Source organism: Hyperoodon ampullatus, assembly GCF_949752795.1.
Source record: "Hyperoodon ampullatus genome assembly, chromosome: 4".
In the NCBI taxonomy this organism is placed as follows: domain Eukaryota; kingdom Metazoa; phylum Chordata; class Mammalia; order Artiodactyla; family Ziphiidae; genus Hyperoodon; species Hyperoodon ampullatus.
The window spans coordinates 76,686,547-76,704,894 of record NC_136917.1 but is presented as its reverse complement, the minus strand read 5'-3'; the positions used below and the strand labels follow the sequence as shown (position 1 = coordinate 76,704,894).

General features: G+C 36.3%; 1 long non-coding RNA gene across 1 annotated transcript in view; it reads left to right on the top strand.

Annotated features, from left to right (window-relative positions):
* Positions 1 to 17,060, top strand: part of LOC307052760 — a 147,252-nt gene extending 130,192 nt beyond the window's left edge. Inside the window, exons 3-4 of the long non-coding RNA XR_013810875.1 lie at positions 847 to 1,002; positions 16,935 to 17,060. This is a non-coding gene — a long non-coding RNA (uncharacterized lncRNA). The remainder of the gene's footprint in view (positions 1 to 846; positions 1,003 to 16,934) is intronic.
* Positions 17,061 to 18,348: the final 1,288 nt, after the last annotated feature.

Sequence of the window (18,348 nt, the reverse complement as noted above, 5' to 3'; positions counted from 1 at the left end):
ACAAACAAACTTATTTACAAAACAGAACTAGACTCACAGACATGTCTTTGTTTTTAAACTTAAATTACGTAAGCCAGTTTGAATTGGGTTCCTGTCACGTATGACTGGGACACACAGACCAGTACATATATACTTCACTTGGATTCTAAGAATGGAGTGTTTAGATTTGAGGGAGTATTGAGGGGAGGTGATGAAAAAGAAAAGGGTGTAGTAAACCTGTCTAAGACCACATTGTGTAAGTAGAGTTACCCATTCCAGACACACAGGAATCTAGGCTATAATTGTCCATTGGAGTTCATTTAGTTTGAGTTTCAAACTATAACAATATGTGAAGAGGGTCTTTATTTTTTTAAGCTAGAAAAAGAGAAATATATAACACACAACTATGTACCCATGCTAATAAGTAACAAAGGGAAATTTTGGTCTTGAAAATAGGGAAAATAATATCACTTGAGTATTAAATGTGCCAAACATTATTCTAAATGCTTTCATATATCCTACTATTTAAGTGTCCCAACAGAATGAAGATATTTTCCATATGTGGAGATTAAGGCTTGGGATGTTAAACTACCCAAAGTAAAAATGAAAGTGTTCTACCTGTAGCAGACACATTTGGCAGAAAAACAAATGACATGTTCCTAATTGCCTCTCCCCTTCTCTACCTCCGTGCAAGTCTTATACAGCTTAATATCTGATCTCCGTCTCTCCTGCAGCTAGGAGTGGGCATACGACACACTTTGTATTAATGAGATATAAGCAGAACTCTTGTTGGGGGTTTTGGAAAATGCTTATTGATAAAAGGGACGTATGCATCTGATGTCTTCCACTTCCCTCTTATTTTTGCAGTGAACCTAAGCTTAATTCCTGGGGCTTCAGCAGCTATTTTGCAGCTATGATGGGAGAAGCAAGTCCTTGAAAGGATAGTAGGACATAAAGATAGAAGGAGCCTGGGTATTTGATGACATCATGCAAAACTGTCTATCTCTGGATTTTTTTTCTTGGGTAAGATAATTAAATGTTTTTCTTGCTTATCCCATGATTACTTGCAGCCCACAGTGTATACATGAGTTTTCTGTTACTTACTACCAAATGCACTTCTAGTATACAGACCTTAGACCCGTGGCTAATGCTTATGCTATTTTTATTATAATATAGCTTCTCTTCACCAGTATTTCTTGCTTCTTCTTCAATGAAAATGGGGTATAGTTCACCAGTATCTTATTTGAAGATGGTTATACATAATATAAATATCTATTTAGTCAGATGTGACAGAAGGGGAAGTCAGAAGGAGTTGAGTATGAAAGGTACTTGACATACGCTTGCAGACCTTTAAGCTGGAAGGCACAATGTGATCGGGAATGCAGATGATTTTAAGGAGCTTGAAGAAGCTCCTGGTTGACAGCCATCAAGGAAATAGGGACCTTAGTTCTTTAACCTTAAGAAATTCATTTCTACCAACAACCTAAATGAGCTTGGAGGGTCATTCTTTCGAGTACCTATAGAAAAGAACCCTGCTCTTGTCAGTATCTTGATTTTGGCCTTGTGATATCCTAAGCAGAGAATTGGCTAAGATCCACACTGTTCCCAGATTTCTGATTCGTGGAAACTATGACATAATAAATGGGTGTTGTTCTAAGCCACTGAGTTTATGGTAATTTGTTGCAGCAACAATGAACTCCAATCTTTTTTCCCAGTAAGATCCCTGCTCTGTTTGGGCTCTACTTCTCTGTAGCATGTATGAAAAGTACCCCTGGGGAGAATGTGATTTACCTTACATTTTTCCCTTCTCTCAAGAATTATTGATTTATATGACTATTGCTCAAACCCTGAAAAGAGTGACTTCATATATTTTGTTTAATTTTACATTGTTTATAGCAGGATGGTTAAATCCAATACTAGTTACTCCATTATGTCTGAAACTCTTCATTTAAATAGATTTCTGATTCCTGATACAATGTTTGTTTTGGTTTTATTTGTTCTTTGCTTTGTCTCTGAGAACTTTTGGACACATGCCTTTGCAGGGTTTTGAAGTTTCATGATGACATGACTTGTGTGGGTGTTTTTGCACCCATTATGTTGGACAAATGATAGGCCTTATCAATTTAGAAACTCATGTTTTTAAGTTCTGGGCATTTTCTTTTTTCTTTTTTTTTTTTTTTTTTGTGGTACGTGGGCCTCTCACTGTTGTGGCCTCTCCTTTGTGGAGCACAGGCTCCAGACGCACAGGTTCAGCAGCCATGGCTCACGGGCCCAGCCGCTCCGTGTCATGTGGGATCTTCCCGGACCGGGACACGAACCCATGTCCCCTGCATCGGCAGGCGGACTCTCAACCACTGTGCCACCGGGGAAGCTCTGGGCATTTTCTTTAAAATACTTATTGGATAATGTCATTCTCATTGTACAACCTATTCTGTTTCTTGAAAACATATTTCAGTTGGTTGCGAGTGTTCACATCTTCTATATCTGTATTGATTTATTTTGTTTAGTTCTTTTATCAATTGCAAAGAGATAAGTGTTAAAAAATGTAACTATGATTACGGATTTGTCCGTTTCTTCCTTTAGTTTTGACAGGTATTGCTTTGAGTATTTTGAAGCTCACTTAGGTGCATATATATTTAAGAATGTTACTATTAAGAACTAATATTATATACTGAGAAATTTCCTGCTTAATTTTTAGTAATATTTTTCTTCTTGAAGTTTACTTTTTCTTTTGAGGAATTTCTTTATCATTTCTTGTAGTACGGGTCTGCTGGTGATGAATTGTTTTAAATGTCTTTATTTTACCCTCATTAAAGGATAGAGTTCTGGGTTGACAGTTTTTACTTCTTCCAGTATTATAAAGGTATTATTCCATTGTCTTTGGTCCCTCATTATTTTTTGATGAGTAGTCAGTCATTGTTCATATCATCTATTCTCTGTTTGTCATTCTTTTTTTGGTTTTCAAGGCTTTTCCTGATAAAAAAAAATTGGTTAAAGAAAACAAATTAGGTGATACAAACATTTACCACTTCATGAAACAGACTGACTCCTTTTAGAGAATTGCAAAATGAGGTGGAAGGCAAGAAGCTTTTATAGGACAAAGAATAAAGAACAAAGAGCAAGGAAGAGATGAATAGAAAATATCTGATTGGCTGGGCCACAGAGTCAGTCTTGTTTAGGGTGGGAAGGCCCAGTGTTGGCTTGATGTTTGGGGATCGGCTGACTTAATACACTGCATTTCTGGTCAAGTAGAGCGTTTATAGCAACATGAAAGTTATCTAATGAACTAAATGCTTAGTTCATTTTCCTTAATGTTTATAGGATTTTGGTGGTTTCTATTTATTTTTGAGTAAATTTTGAAAAAAAGAAACTTTTCTAACAACTTGTCAGTTTCATCTACATTTTTATGCTTATGGAGATAAAGTAGTCGTAATATTCTTTTATTATCTGTTTAATATCTGCTGCATTCATAATTATGTGGATTTTTCTTTTTCATTCCTAATGTTTATTTGTGCCTTATTTCCTTTTCATTATGGTACCTTTTGACAGAAGTTGTCTAATTTATCATAGATTTCAAAGGGTCAGTTATTCATTTTATTTATCTTTTCTATTATATATATTGTTTTTTGTTAGGTTTTCCTCTTACACTTATCATTTAATTTCTTCTTATTCTCTTTGGGCTTTCTTTGTTAGTTATCTGTTAATCTCCTAAAGTGGGTGCCTAATGTGTAATTTTCAGTCTCTTCTTTCCAAATATGTGTTTGAAACTACATTTTTGTGCATCTCCATGATAGCTGCATCCTATAAATTTTTTTAGGTAGTACTTTCATTAAAACTCAGTGGTAAAATATCTTCTATTTTAAATTATAATTTTTCCATGATTCATAAATTTTTAGAAGAGTGTTATCTTTGATTTATATGGTTTTAAAATTAATTTTCTTATAAACAGGTGGAAATAAAGCTTGTCTTTATAACATAAATCTTTCCAGTTTCTTGAGACTTGCTGCATTACCCAGTGGTCAATTTTTATAACGTTCTAGGAATCCTTGAAAAGAATGCATATTTTTCATTTATTGTGTGCCATTAGTTCAAATTTGTAAATTACATTTTGTTCTCTCACTTACTGATTTTTATTGTTTTGCTTGGTTTATAAATAGAAATGTGTATGAAAATATAATCATGATGGGTGATTTTTCAATTCCTTATTTAAAATTTCTGTCAGTTTGCTTCATATATTTTGGAGCTGCCTTGGATGCATCCAAGTCTAGAAATGCTAAATCTTCCTCATCTACATCATCTCTAGAAATGTTGTTTTGCCATAAAGTCTATATTTTCTGATACTGCTAAAAGCACACAAAGTTTATTTGATTAACATTTGCTTGATATATATCTTTTATTTTTCTTTCTTTATCATTATGTTTTAAATGAATGACAATAGTTGTTTTTTTTTTTACTTCAGTCTGATAAGTGTTTCTATAAATGGAACATTTTCTCCATTTACATTTATTGTTGTCACTTTTATTTTGGATTTGTTTCTTCTATCTTATTTCATGCTTTCTATTCATTACACTTTTTTTTTTTTTGCTTTATAACAAATTTAATCAGTTATACATATACATATGTTCCCATATCCCCTCCCTTTTGCGTCTCCCTCCCACCCTCCCTATCCCACCCCTCCAGGCGGTCACAAAGCACCGAGCTGATCTCCCTGTGCTATGCGGCTGCTTCCCACTAGCTATCTACCTTACGTTTGGTAGTGTATATATGTCCATGCCGCTCTTTCACTTTGTCACAGCTTACCCTTCCCCCTCCCCATATCCTCAAGTCCATTCTCTAGTAGGTCTGTGTCTTTTGTTTTTTTTTTTACGTTTCTATCCTAATTTCTTTTTTTTTTAATTTATTTTTTTTATTAGTTTCTGCTTTATAACAAAGTGAATCAGTCATACATATACATCTGTTCCCACATCCCTTCCCTCATGCATCTCCCTCCCTCCCACCCTCCCCATCCCACCGCTCCAGGCAGTCACAAAGCACCGAGCTGATCTCCCTGTGCTCTGCGGCTACTTCCCACTATCTATCTACCTTACGTTTGGTAGTGTATATATGTCCATGCCGCTCTTTCACTTTGTCACAGCTTACCCTTCCCCCTCCCCATATCCTCAAGTCCATTCTCTAGTAGGTCTGTGTCTTTATTCCTCTCTTACCGCTATGTTCTTCATGACATTTTTTTTCTTAAATTACATATATATGTGTCAGCATACAGTATTTGTCTTTCTCTTTCTGACTTACTTCACTCTGTATGACAGACTCTAGGTCCATCCACCTCATTACAAATAGCTCAATTTCATTTCTTTTTATGGCTGAGTAATATTCCATTGTATATATGTGCCACATCTTCTTTACCCATTCATCCGATGATGGACACTTAGGTTGTTTCCACCTCCGGGCTATTGTAAATAGGGCTGCTATGAACATTTTGGTACATGTCTCTTTTTGAATTATGGTTTTCTCAGGGTATATGCCCAGCAGTGGGATTGCTGGGTCATATGGTAGTTCTATTTGTAGTTTCTTAAGGAACCTCCATACCGTTCTCCATAGTGGCTGTACCAATTCACATTCCCACCAGCAGTGCAAGAGTGTTCCCTTTTTTCCACACCCTCTCCAGCATTTATTGTTTCTAGATTTTTTGATGATGGCCATTCTGACTGGTGTGAGATGATATCTCATTGTAGTTTTGATTTGCATTTCTCTAATGAGTAAAGATGTTGAGCATCCTTTCATGTGTTTGTTGGCAGTCTGTATATCTTCTGTGGAGAAATGTCTATTTAGGTCTTCTGCCCATTTTTGGATTGGGTTGTTTGTTTTTTTGTTATTGAGCTGCATGAGCTGCTTATAAATTTTGGAGATTAATCCTTTGTCAGTTGCTTCATTTGCAAATATTTTCTCCCATTCTGAGGGTTGTCTTTTAGTCTTGTTTATGGTTTCCTTTGCTGTGCAAAAGCTTTGAAGTTTCATTAGGTCCCATGTGTTTATTTTTGTCTTTATTTCCATTTCTCTAGGAGGTGGGTCAAAAAGGATCTTGCTGTGATTTATGTCATAGAGTGTTCTGCCTATGTTTTCCTCTAAGAGTTTGATAGTGTCTGGCCTTACATTTAGGTCTTTAATCCATTTTGAGCTTATTTTTGTGTATGGTGTTAGGGAGTGATCTAATCTCATACTTTTACATGTCCCTATCCAGTTTTCCCAGCACCACTTATTGAAGAGACTGTCCTTTCTCCACTGTACATTCCTGCCTCCTTTATCAAAGATAAGGTGACCATATGTCCGTGGGTTTATCTCTGGGCTTTCTATCCTGTTCCATTGATCTATCTTTCTGTTTTTGTGCCAGTACCGTACTGTCTTGAATACTGTAGCTTTGTAGTATAGTCTGAAGTCAGGGAGCCTGATTCCTCCAGCTCCATTTTTCGTTCTCAAGATTGCTTTGGCTATTCGGGGTCTTTTGTGTTTCCATACAAATTGTGAAATTTTTTGTTCTAGTTCTGTGAAAAATGCCAGTGGTAGTTTGATAGGGATTGCATTGAATCTGTAGATTGCTTTGGGTAGTAGAGTCATTTTCAAAATGTTGATTCTTCCAATCCAAGAACATGGTACATCTCTCCATCTATTTGTATCATCTTTAATTTCTTTCATCAGTGTCTTATAATTTTCTGCATACAGGTCTTTTGTCTCCTTAGGTAGGTTTATTCCTAGATATTTTATTCTTTTTGTTGCAATGGTAAATGGGAGTGTTTCCTTGATTTCACTTTCAGATTTTTCATCATTAGTATATAGGAATGCCAGAGATTTCTGTGCATTAATTTTGTATCCTGCTACTTTACCAAATTCATTGATTAGCTCTAGTAGTTTTCTGGTAGCATCTTTAGGATTCTCTATGTATAGTATCATGTCATCTGCAAACAGTGACAGCTTTACTTCTTCTTTTCCAATTTTGATTCCTTTTATTTCCTTTTCTTCTCTGATTGCTGTGGCTAAAACTTCCAAAACTATGTTGAATAAGAGTGGTGAGAGTGGGCAACCTTGTCTTGTTCCTGATCTTAGTGGAAATGGTTTCAGTTTTTCACCATTGAGGACGATGCTGGCTGTGGGTTTGTCATATATGGCCTTTATTATGTTGAGGAAAGTTCCCTCTATGCCTACTTTCTGCAGGTTTTTTATCATAAATGGATGTTGAATTTTGTCGAAAGCTTTCTCTGCATCTATTGAGATGATCATATGGTTTTTCTCCTTCAATTTGTTAATATGGTGTATCACGTTGATTGACATGCGTATATTGAAGAATCCTTGCATTCCTGGAATAAACCCCACTTGATCATGGTGTATGATCCTTTTAATGTGCTGTTGGATTCTGTTTGCTAGTATTTTGTTGAGGATTTTTGCATCTATGTTCATCAGTGATATTGGCCTGTAGTTTTCTTTCTTTGTGACATCCTTGTCTGGTTTTGGTATCAAGGTGATGGTGGCCTCGTAGAATGAGTTTGGGAGTGTTCCTCCCTCTGCTATATTTTGGAAGAGTTTGAGAAGGATAGGTGTTAGTTCTTCTCTAGATGCTTGATAGAATTCGCCTGTGAAGCCATCTGGTCCTGGGCTTTTGTTTGTTGGAAGATTTTTTATCACAGTTTCAATTTCAGTGCTTGTGATTGGTCTGTTCATATTTTCTATTTCTTCCTGATTCAGTCTTGGCAGGTTGTGCATTTCTAAGAATTTGTCCATTTCTTCCAGGTTGTCCATTTTATTGGCATAGAGTTGCTTATAGTAATCTCTCATGATCTTTTGTATTTCTGCAGTGTCAGTTGTTACTTCTCCTTTTTCATTTCTAATTCTATTGATTTGAGTCTTCTCCCTTTTTTTATTTTTATTTTTATTTTTTTTTTTGCGGTACGCGGGCCTCTCACTGTTGTGGCCTCTCCCGTTGCGGAGCGCAGGCTCCGGATGTGCAGGCTCAGCGGCCATGGCTCACGGGCCCAGCAGCTCCGTGGCATGTGGGATCTTCCCAGGCCGGGGCACGAACCCGTGTCCCCTGCATCGGCAGGCGGACTCTCAACCACTGCGCCACCAGGGAAGCCCTCCCTTTTTTTCTTGATGAGTCTGGCTAATGGTTTATCAATTTTGTTTATTTTCTCAAAGAACCAGCTTTTAGTTTTATTGATCTTTGCTATCGTTTCCTTCATTTCTTTTTCATTTATTTCTGATCTGATTTTTATGATTTCTTTCCTTCTGCTAACTTTGAGATGTTTTTGTTCTTCTTTCTCTAATTGCTTTAGGTGCAAGTTTAGGTTGTTTATTCGAGATGTTTCCTGTTTCTTAAGGTGGGATTGTATTGCTATAAACTTCCCTCTTAGAACTGCTTTTGCTGCATCCCATAGGTTTTGGGTCGTCGTGTCTCCATTGTCATTTGTTTCTAGGTATTTTTAAATTTCCTCTTTGATTTCTTCAGTGATCACTTCGTTATTAAGTAGTGTATTGTTTAGGCTCCATGTGTTTGTATTTTTTACAGCTCTTTTCCTGTAATTGATATCTAGTCTCATAGCATTGTGGTCGGAAAAGATACTTGATACAATTTCAGTTTTCTTAAATTTACCAAGGCTTGATTTGTGACCCAAGATATGATCTATCCTGGAGAATGTTCCATGAGCACTTGAGAAAAATGTGTATTCTGTTGTTTTTGGATGGAATGTCCTATAAATATCAATTAAGTCCATCTTGTTTAATGTATCATTTAAAGCTTGTGTTTCCTTATTTATTTTCATTTTGGATGATCTGTCCATTGGTGAAAGTGGGGTGTTAAAGTCCCGTACTATGATTGTGTTACTATCGATTTCTCCTTTTATGGCTGTTAGTATTTGCCTTATGTATTGAGGTGCTCCTATGTTGGGTGCATAAATATTTACAATTGTTATATCTTCTTCTTGGATCGATCCCTTGATCATTATGCAGTGTCCTTCTTTGTCTCTTCTAGTATTCTTTATTTTTAAGTCTATTTTGTTTGATATGAGAATTGCTACTCCAGCTTTCTTTTGGTTTCCATTTGCATGGAATATCTTTTTCCATCCCCTTACTTTCAGTCTGTATGTGTCTCTAGGTCTGAAGTGGGTCTCTTGTAGACAGCATATATATGGGTCTTGTTTTTGTATCCATTCAGCCAATCTGTGTGTTTTGGTGGGAGCATTTAGTCCATTTACATTTAAGGTAATTATTGATATGTATGTTCCCATTCCCATTTCCTTAATTGTTTTGGGTTCATTATTGTAGGTCTTTTCCTTCTGTTGTGTTTCTTGCCTAGAGAAGTTCCTTTAGCATTTGTTGTAAAGCTGGTTGGGTGGTGCTGAACTCTCTCAGCTTTTGCTTGTCTGTAAACGTTTTAATTTCTCCATCAAATCTGAATGAGATCCTTGCTGGGTAGAGTAATCTTGGTTGCAGGTTTTTCTCCTTCATCACTTTCATTATGTCCTGCCACTCCCTTCTGGCTTGTAGAGTTTCTGCTGAGAGATCAGCTGTTATCCTGATGGGGATTCCCTTGTGTGTTATTTGTTGCTTTTGCCTTGCTGCTTTTAATATGATTTCTTTGTGTTTAATTTTTGACAGTTTGATTAATACGTGTCTTGGCGTATTTCTCCTTGGATTTATTCTGTATGGGACTCTCTGTGCCTCCTGGACTTGATTAACTATTTCCTTCCCCATATTAGGGAAGTTTTCAACTATAACCTCTTCAAATATTTTCTCAGTCCCTTTCTTTTTCTCTTCTTCTTCTGGAACCCCTATAATTCGAATGTTGGTGCGTTTAATGTTGTCCCAGAGGTCTCTGAGACTGTCCTCTGTTCTTTTCATTCTTTTTTCTTTATTTTGCTCTGCATTAGTTATTTCCACTATTTTATCTTTCACCTCACTTATCCGTTCTTCTGCCTCAGTTATTCTGCTATTGATCCCATCTAGAGTATTTTTCCTTTCATTTATTGTGTTTTTAATCGATGCTTGATTCATCTTTAGTTCTTCTAGGTCCTTGTTAACTGTTTCTTGCATTTTGTCTATTCTATTTCCAAGATTTTGGATCTTGGAAATAGAATCTTGGATCATCTTTACCATCATTATTCTGAATTCTTTTTCAGGTAGACTGCCTATTACCTCTTCATTTGTTAGGTCTGGTGAGTTTTTATCTTGCTCCTTCTCCTGCTGTGTGTTTTTCTGTCTTCTCATTTTGCTTATGTTACTGTGTTTGGGGTCTCCTTTTTGCAGGCTGCAGGTTCGTAGTTCCCGTTGTTTTTGGTGTCTGTCCCCAGTGGCTAAGGTTGGTTTAGTGGGTTGTGTAGGCTTCCTGGTGGAGGGGACTAGTGCCTGTGTTCTGGTGGATGAGGCTGGATCTTGTCTTTCTGTTGGGCAGGTCCACGTCTGGTGGTGTGTTTTGGGGTGTCTGCGGACTTTTTATGATTTTAGGCCACCTCTCTGCTAATAGGTGGCGTTGTGTTCCTGTCTTGCTAGTTGTTTGGCATAGGGTGACCAGCACTGTAGCTTGCTGGTCGTTGAGTGAAGCTGGGTGCTGGTGTTGAGATGGAGATCTCTGGAAGATTTTCGCCGTTTGATATTATGTGGAGCTGGGCGGTCTCTTGTGGACCAGTGTCCTGAAGTTGGCTCTCCCACCTCAGAGGCACAGCACTGACTCCTGGCTCCTCAATTTGGGATGATTTGTTGTCTATTCATGTATTCCACAGATGCAGGGTACATCAAGTTGATTGTGGAGCTTTAATCCGCTGCTTCTGAGGCTGCTGGGAGAGGTTTGCCTTTCTCTTCTTTGCTCTCACAGCTCCTGGGTCTCAGCTTTGGATTTGGCCCCGCCTCTGCGTGTAGGTCGCCGGAGGCCGTCTGTTCTTCGCTCAGACAGGACAGGGTTAAAGGAGCAGCCTCTTCGGGGACTCTGGCTCACTCAGGCCGGGCGGGATGGAGGGGCACGGAGTGCGGGGCGAGCCTGGAGCGGCAGAGGTCGGCGTGACGTTGCACCAGCCCGAGGCGCGCCGTGCGTTCTCCCAGGGAAGCCGCCCCTGGATCCCTGGACCCCGGCAGTGGCGGGCTGCACAGGCTCCCGGAAGGGCAGTGTGGACAGTGACCTGCGCTCGCACACAGGCTTCTTGGCGGCGGCAGCAGCAGCCCCAGCGTCCCACGCCCGTCACTGGGCTCCGCGCTTTCAGCCGCGACTCGCGCCCGTCTGTGGAGCCCCTTTAAGCAGCGCTCTTAATCCCCTCTCCTCGCGCACCAGGAAACCAAGAGGGAAGAAAAAGTCTCTTGCCTCTTCGGCAGCTCCAGAGTTTTCCCGGACTCCCTCCCGGTTAGCTTTGGCACATTAGCCCCCTTCAGGCTGAGTTCTCGCCGCCAGCCCCAGTCCTCTCCCTGCGCTCTGACCGAAGCCCGAGCCTCAGCTTCCAGCGCCGCCCGCCCCGGCGGGCGAGCAGACAAGCCTCTCGGGCTGGTGAGTGCCGCTCGGCACCGATCCTCTGTGCGGGGATCTCTCCGCTTTGCCCTACCCAGGTATGTGGGGAGTTTCTTGCCTTTTGGGAGGTCTGGGGTCTTCTGCCAGCGTTCAGTAGGTGTTCTGTAGGAGTTGTTCCACATGTAGCTGTATTTCTGGTGTATCCGTGGGGAGGAAGGTGATCTCCGCGTCTTACTCTTCCGCCATCTTACCCGGAACCACTCATTCCACTTTTTATATGTTTTCTTTGCTCTTCTATTTATTTTTTTTACTTAATTTTTTTCTTGTCTTTTTAAACCTCTGTTTACTTAGAAGCTATATACTAGCTGTGCTTTTTATTTATAGCTATCCTAGACATTTTAACACTATACTTAATATTTCAAAATCAAAAGGCAACTAGCAGTTTTACACTCTTCCTTAATTTGAAGATCTTAGAGGGTTAACACACTTAGAAAGTTATCACACTTCTCTTCTTTCACATGCAACTTTTATTTCTATACCATTTGTTTTTCATCCCACATGAGAACATTATTTGTTTTATATGGTCAATGTTTGTTTAGATTAATCTACAAATTTATCTTGTTTTCAGTACTCCTTCGTGCATTTCAGATGTCCATTTTGGATTACTTTTCTTCTGCTTGAAAATTTTAGAATTTCTTGGTTCTATTAATGGCAAACTCTTAAGTTTTTGTGTGTTCAAAAAATGCCTATATTTTACCCTAGTGCTTGGAAGTTATTTTCTGTGGGAATATAATTCTATGTTGACAGTTATTTTCCCTTAGCATATTTATTTATTATCTGGGTTTCATTCCTGGTATTGAGAAGCCAGCTTTTAGTCTTGTTGTTATTCCTATGTAGGGAATCCGTCTTTTCAAAATTTTTTTCCTCACTGTTCTTAAATTCTTCTCTTTGTCTTTGGTGCTCTGAGGTTTTTCACTATGTTAAGTAATAGTATGGATTTGTTTTTGTTTATTCTGCTCCAGATTCACTGGGTGTCCTGAATCAGCAGTATAGTATCCTTCAAAAGTTTTGGAAAAATCTCAGTATTTTTTTTCAAAAATTATCTTTTTACATTCTAGTTTTTCTCTCATTCTTGAACTCTCATGTTCCAGAACCTTTTTTCTCTGTTCTACATGATTCTTAAATTATTTTTTATATCTTCATTTCTTGGTGCATTATACACACAACACACAAAAATGGTGATATATAGAGAGAGCATTATATATATACATATAATGTATAATCAACTATTTAATTCAGCTACAGTTAAAATTTTTCATTTAATATATTTTTTATTTTTATAAGTTCTGTTTGGTCATTTTTAATAACTTCTTATTTATGGTGTCAGTTCTGCCTTTTATTCTTAATATTTAAATTATTTTCTTATTTTTTATGTTTGTATATTTTACACTTCATATTTTAAAATATATTTTAAAACATATTAGACTTATCTGTATTGATACAATCTCCTTGTTGGAGGGGGTTTTGATTATTTTTATTACGGCTATATTTTCAGAGCATAGAGGGATGCCAAAGAGAAGCCAGTCAGTAATTCTTTGTTGGATAAATTAATGATAAGATCCTGTCTTGAATTAGACAGCTACATCTTGGGCAGGGCCTACTTTTTTCCTTGGATCCCCTGAACATTATGTCATCGATAACCAGATTTCAAGGCCAACCATGTATGACAAATGCCCCTGTGGAATATTTGCATTCAGTGTTCTTCTTTCCCGTTCATAGTCAGGTTTATTTGGGGAGGAGTGGGGAAAATGGTGAAACCTTTCAAACTTCTTTTTTTTTTGCCAGTTATTAATATATTTTAAATAATGTTTTTAATGTTTTAACCTACATTAAAACATTTGTTTCAGTGGCAGAGTCAGTTATGTTACCTAGTCTTCAATTCTCCCTGAAAAGGAAGTCTGTTTGACTCATTTGATCCTGGAGGAAAATACAGAAATGGTTATTCTTCTTAACTGTAACCTCTCAAATAATTCTAAAGTTTAAGGGGAAAAAAGTGATTTAAATAATAAAAATGAAAAAGGACATGCCATTTAAATGGGGTATTTCATACCAAAGTTTACTGTTAGTAAAATATTATAGTTCTTTTCTTATTATTTAGATTAATAATGGGTATCCTATTTGTTGTGCTTGAAATATTGAACAAGTGGGAAATTGCAAATGTTTCAAAATAAAAATAGCATCCACCATGAAAGTTTTACTTACTCTCTTTGAGAAATAGTACAGAGACTGTCTTAAGGGATGATTTGGTAGACTTTATTTTTTATGGGATTAATAAATGTGATTGAGGTTAAATTTCTTATAATCTCTCTTACAGCTCTTGAACTGATTGCTACTACTCTTTATGTTTTAATGTTAACATTCTTTTACTTCTCATACCCACAACTCTTCTTCATTTGTGACACATGTTGCACACAGAGACATGGAAGTCTGTTTTAAAATGAGCTTAGTTGTCTATTTACCTGCTTGGAACAGAGTTGACAGTTTCATTATAAAACACTGTGCAACATAAAATGTACAATGCCTGAGCTATTGAACATCCAGTTTGCTTAATAAATCCATGGAATTTTTATATGTTGAAAAACTAGGAATACAGTATTATAAAGCAATTGACAACTAGTTTATTTGCCTAGCATAGAAAAACTGATGTCTATGATAGAAGTATCCAGTTTCTTGGTACAGATTATACCATTTATTTATGCCATTAAATAAATATTCCATGAAATAGGTTCACTGTAGGTATTTCATTAGTTTAGCAATAATTTATTGAGCAACTACTATATGCAAGGTATAGCTTTGTAAGAGATAAATAAGTGAAAAAATATGTTTTTTGGTCCTTATTGAGTAAGGTGAAAATGGGCATTTTAAATTGTAGTTTCCTAAACACAAAAAAAGGCCATAAAAAACTTTTAAATAACTTGAATGTATACCAATGAAGTTTTCCTTCTGTTTTTTTTGGGTATATACTTGGCTATCTTTAACTTTAATTTTTAGATACTCCCCTTCTTCCCATGTACTAAGGCTATCTGCAAACTGATATCTGCGATAAGGGTCTCCTGATTTTCCCTTCCTTTCCCCTCAGACAGAAAGCATTTTTCATCTCTGAATTTCTGTAGCATGTACTCATGTCTCTCATTTCTTATTTTGCTTTATAATTTATTTGTCTGTGTACTTATTTAATTTCCCTAGTAGCTTTTGAAGATCTTAAAGACAGAATCTATTTTCAGTCCTTCTCATCATGACTTATTGATAATAAGTCTTCCAACACCGCGAAAATGAAAAAGCACAATTAACATATCTTGTACATTTTCCTTTAGATGTAGAGAAATAATATTGCTCTTTAAGTTGAATAGTAAAAGTTAGCTTATTAGCATTCTTATCACTAGGAAAATTGTGGAAGTTGGTAATTCTTATATCACCCTATACCAACTTTCAGTCCAGTAATAAGTAGGCTTATGGAAGCTAGAAGTAAATAAGTTATTGTCATTAGAGAACTATTATTTATTGTTTCTGTAGTTCTTCAGTAAGATGGTTAAGATAATACCCAAGGGAAATTTTAAAAATGATAACAATATGTATATTTACAACATTGTCCTTTTATTCATTGAATGATTTCTAAGAGGTAGGAAAAGGAGAATTGCTTAGGAAAGGAAAAGCCATTTGAGACAATACAAATTAACTCTTGGTAGCAAGGTAACATCAATATTTTATTTTGATGAAGTGGCTTTTAAAAACATCTAACTTCTTTTTCTGGTTAATTAGTGCCTAAATAAAAATGCTACTTTTGTTGTGCTTTCAAAAACACTGAAAATTAATACTTATATAATAATTCAATTTGTAAGAGCTGTGGATAGATTACAAATAAAATAAATTTTAGATATTTTTAGGAATTTGGCACATGATCAACATATACACAGTTGTGAATCAATTTAATGTAAATTACACATATTTATACTCTCAAAACTGGTGCTTATAAAAAGCTTGTACTTAAACCCTGGCCAAATTGTACTTTTATCAAATTGGTAGTCTCATTGTTACAGTGTCATTATTTCATCTAAAACTTCCTCCTTCTAACCATAAAATAAAATTTAAAATTAGAGGATGTACTTTGTATTGACACATTGAAGTTGCCCAATATTTGTCAGGTTTAAGAAATAATATACAAACACTTTAGTTTTGCTTTAAGCAATTCGTCATTGCAAAAGCCATTTTTTTCTCTGATTATTGGAAGGTGTTTTCCATTAGTGTACTGACAAAGCTTTTCAAAATATTGAGCGGGAGGAGGAAAAATTCACATGTTGCTGTTAATAGACCTATTTTTCAAAATGCCAGAGGAAGTTGTGCTATCTGATGAACATTTTATTAAAAAGTGGAATGGAATAGTAATATACTGGATTCATGTTTTCTCATTTTTCCCTCTTACAATCCCAGGCGGAAGTAGTTAACTAGATAACCCTTTACTATGAACCCTTTACTTGGTTTAACTTTGCTTACTGGCATATATGTTTTGCTCAAGTGTTTCAGCTGTTGAGTATCACAACACTGTATCAGATTAGGCTGAGTTTAGACATTTTGGAATATGCCACACATGGTTATGGGAAAGGTTCAAGGGCTATATGCTGAAATATGGAACCAATTTCTAGGTCATTGTAGAAGTGATTATGTCGGTAGGAGTGGCTTGTGATTTTAGTTAGATCTCTGCTAAATTTAATTTATCTAAATATTTCTCCAGAGTTCTATATTTATCAGAGTACATAGACATTAATTGAAAATGTTTGGAAAGGAAATTGACCTAACATAAGACTAAACTAATCTAATACCACAGCGTTGAAACTAAAAGACTTATTGATCATTGTGAATTTGTGTGCATATATTTTGGATGAGGATGTGGGAGAGTTTTAAAAACCAGTCTAGAGCTTCCCTGGTGGCACAGTGGTAGAGAGTCTGCCCGCCGATGCAGGGGACACGGGTTCGTGCCCCGGTCCAGGAAGATCCCGCATGCCGCGGAGAGGCTGGGCCCATGAGCCATGGCCGCTGAGCCTGTAAGTCCGGAGCCTGTGCTCCACAACGGGAGAGGCCACAACAGTGAGAGGCCCGCGTACCACAAAAAAAAAAAAAAAAAAGTCTATATAAAAAACAGTCCTCTGTCCAAAATTATTTTTCATCAATATGAGTCATTAACTGCTATTTTTCAGTACCATAAAACATAAAAAAGGAGCTTTACATCGTAGTGGTGTTTGTAGCATTTTCAGTAATTATTGCAAAGAAACTTAATGTGAAATTTATTCATTACTTAAGCTTTTTAAATATAATATTGCTTGTTGAAATATTAAATTCACACATTGAAGATGAAGAGCTGTTTTTAATAACTTGAAAAAAAACCTGATTTTAAAAAAGATCATAATTTCTCTATTGTTTTTAGAATAGCCTATCATCAATATTGAACAAAAAGGGGCTTACGTCTTTATCAGTCAAGACAACTTTAATCTTGCAAATTGGATCAAATTTGTCCAACAGTGATATCATTCAACACTGAAACAATTTGGGGAATCTTATTTCCAAATTCCCTGTTTTTGACCTTGCCCTAATAAAAGGTTCTACAGACAGTAGTATGGAAATTGAATTTATTGCTTAACCAAATGCGCATGTAGGTCTCATTAAAAATAACAGATCTCTATTTGACTTTTCTTTTACATTATTTTAAAAATGTAATTTTATGCATTAAAAAGAAAGGTGAGGGGCAGTAAATGAATTAATTAGCTATAAAAATGTGGTTTTACCATTATTCACTGTAATACTGTCCTCCTCCATTCCATAGGTTAATATATGATTTAACTTTCTGAAATATTCTCTCTAGCTCTAATTTAATTACATATTTCTGCATACAACCTATTATGAAATTACTTTTTAGTGTTGTAATAATCAGCGTTAAATATTCTGTAATTAAATTGTAAAGATTTCTCTAAACTTGAAGCAGATTTCCTTGATATATTACTTTTATTTGTAATTAGAGGAGTCTTGTAAAGTATTGGTACTTCATAAATAATTTTTATAAATTAAGTGTAGTTCAGAAAGACTAAAAATTTTATTTGGTAACTAAAGGCACATTTCAATTAGATAAAACTAAAATTTGTTGTCTAGAATACTCTATATTGGCATAGCGTCTTCTCAAATTAGCCTACCTAGTTAACACATTGGTTATACCAGTGAGCAAGTAGGAATTATTCTGTGTGTGTTTTTTGTCTTTCACTATTTCTTCTTGATTCCTTGATATAGTTCCACTTATTTATTTTCAGAGCTGAATCAAAGAAATGGGAAAGTCAGATTTGGAAAGAAGTTCAGAAACCAAATATGTAAACTTTATGATAACTTTCATGGTGGCCTTTACCAGGGAATTCTCTCCCTGTTATTTTAGTTTACAGAGAAGCAATCTCGGTTGACCCTTGAGCAACATGGCTTTGAACTGTGTGGGACCACTTATATATGGATATTTTTTCAGTAAAGACAGTCCCACAGTACTGTGCTATTCAAGATTGGTTGAATTCTCTGATACAGAGGGTCAACTGTAAAGTTATATGTGGATTTTTTGACTGCATAGATGGTAGGAGCCCCTAATCCTTGTGTTAGAGTCTGTTGTATACATATTCCAGTTCAGTATAGCATCTGCAAGCACATAGCTGCCAAATTCTCTTCTTTCCTAGTTTAAAATTTCCCAGAACCCAGCCCATGTGGTAAGTGAATGAGGTTGAGAACAATGGAAAATAGACCTGACAGAACAGAATTTTGCATAAGAAGACCCCATCCTGATTCATTCTAGTTTTACTGAGAATTCTGAA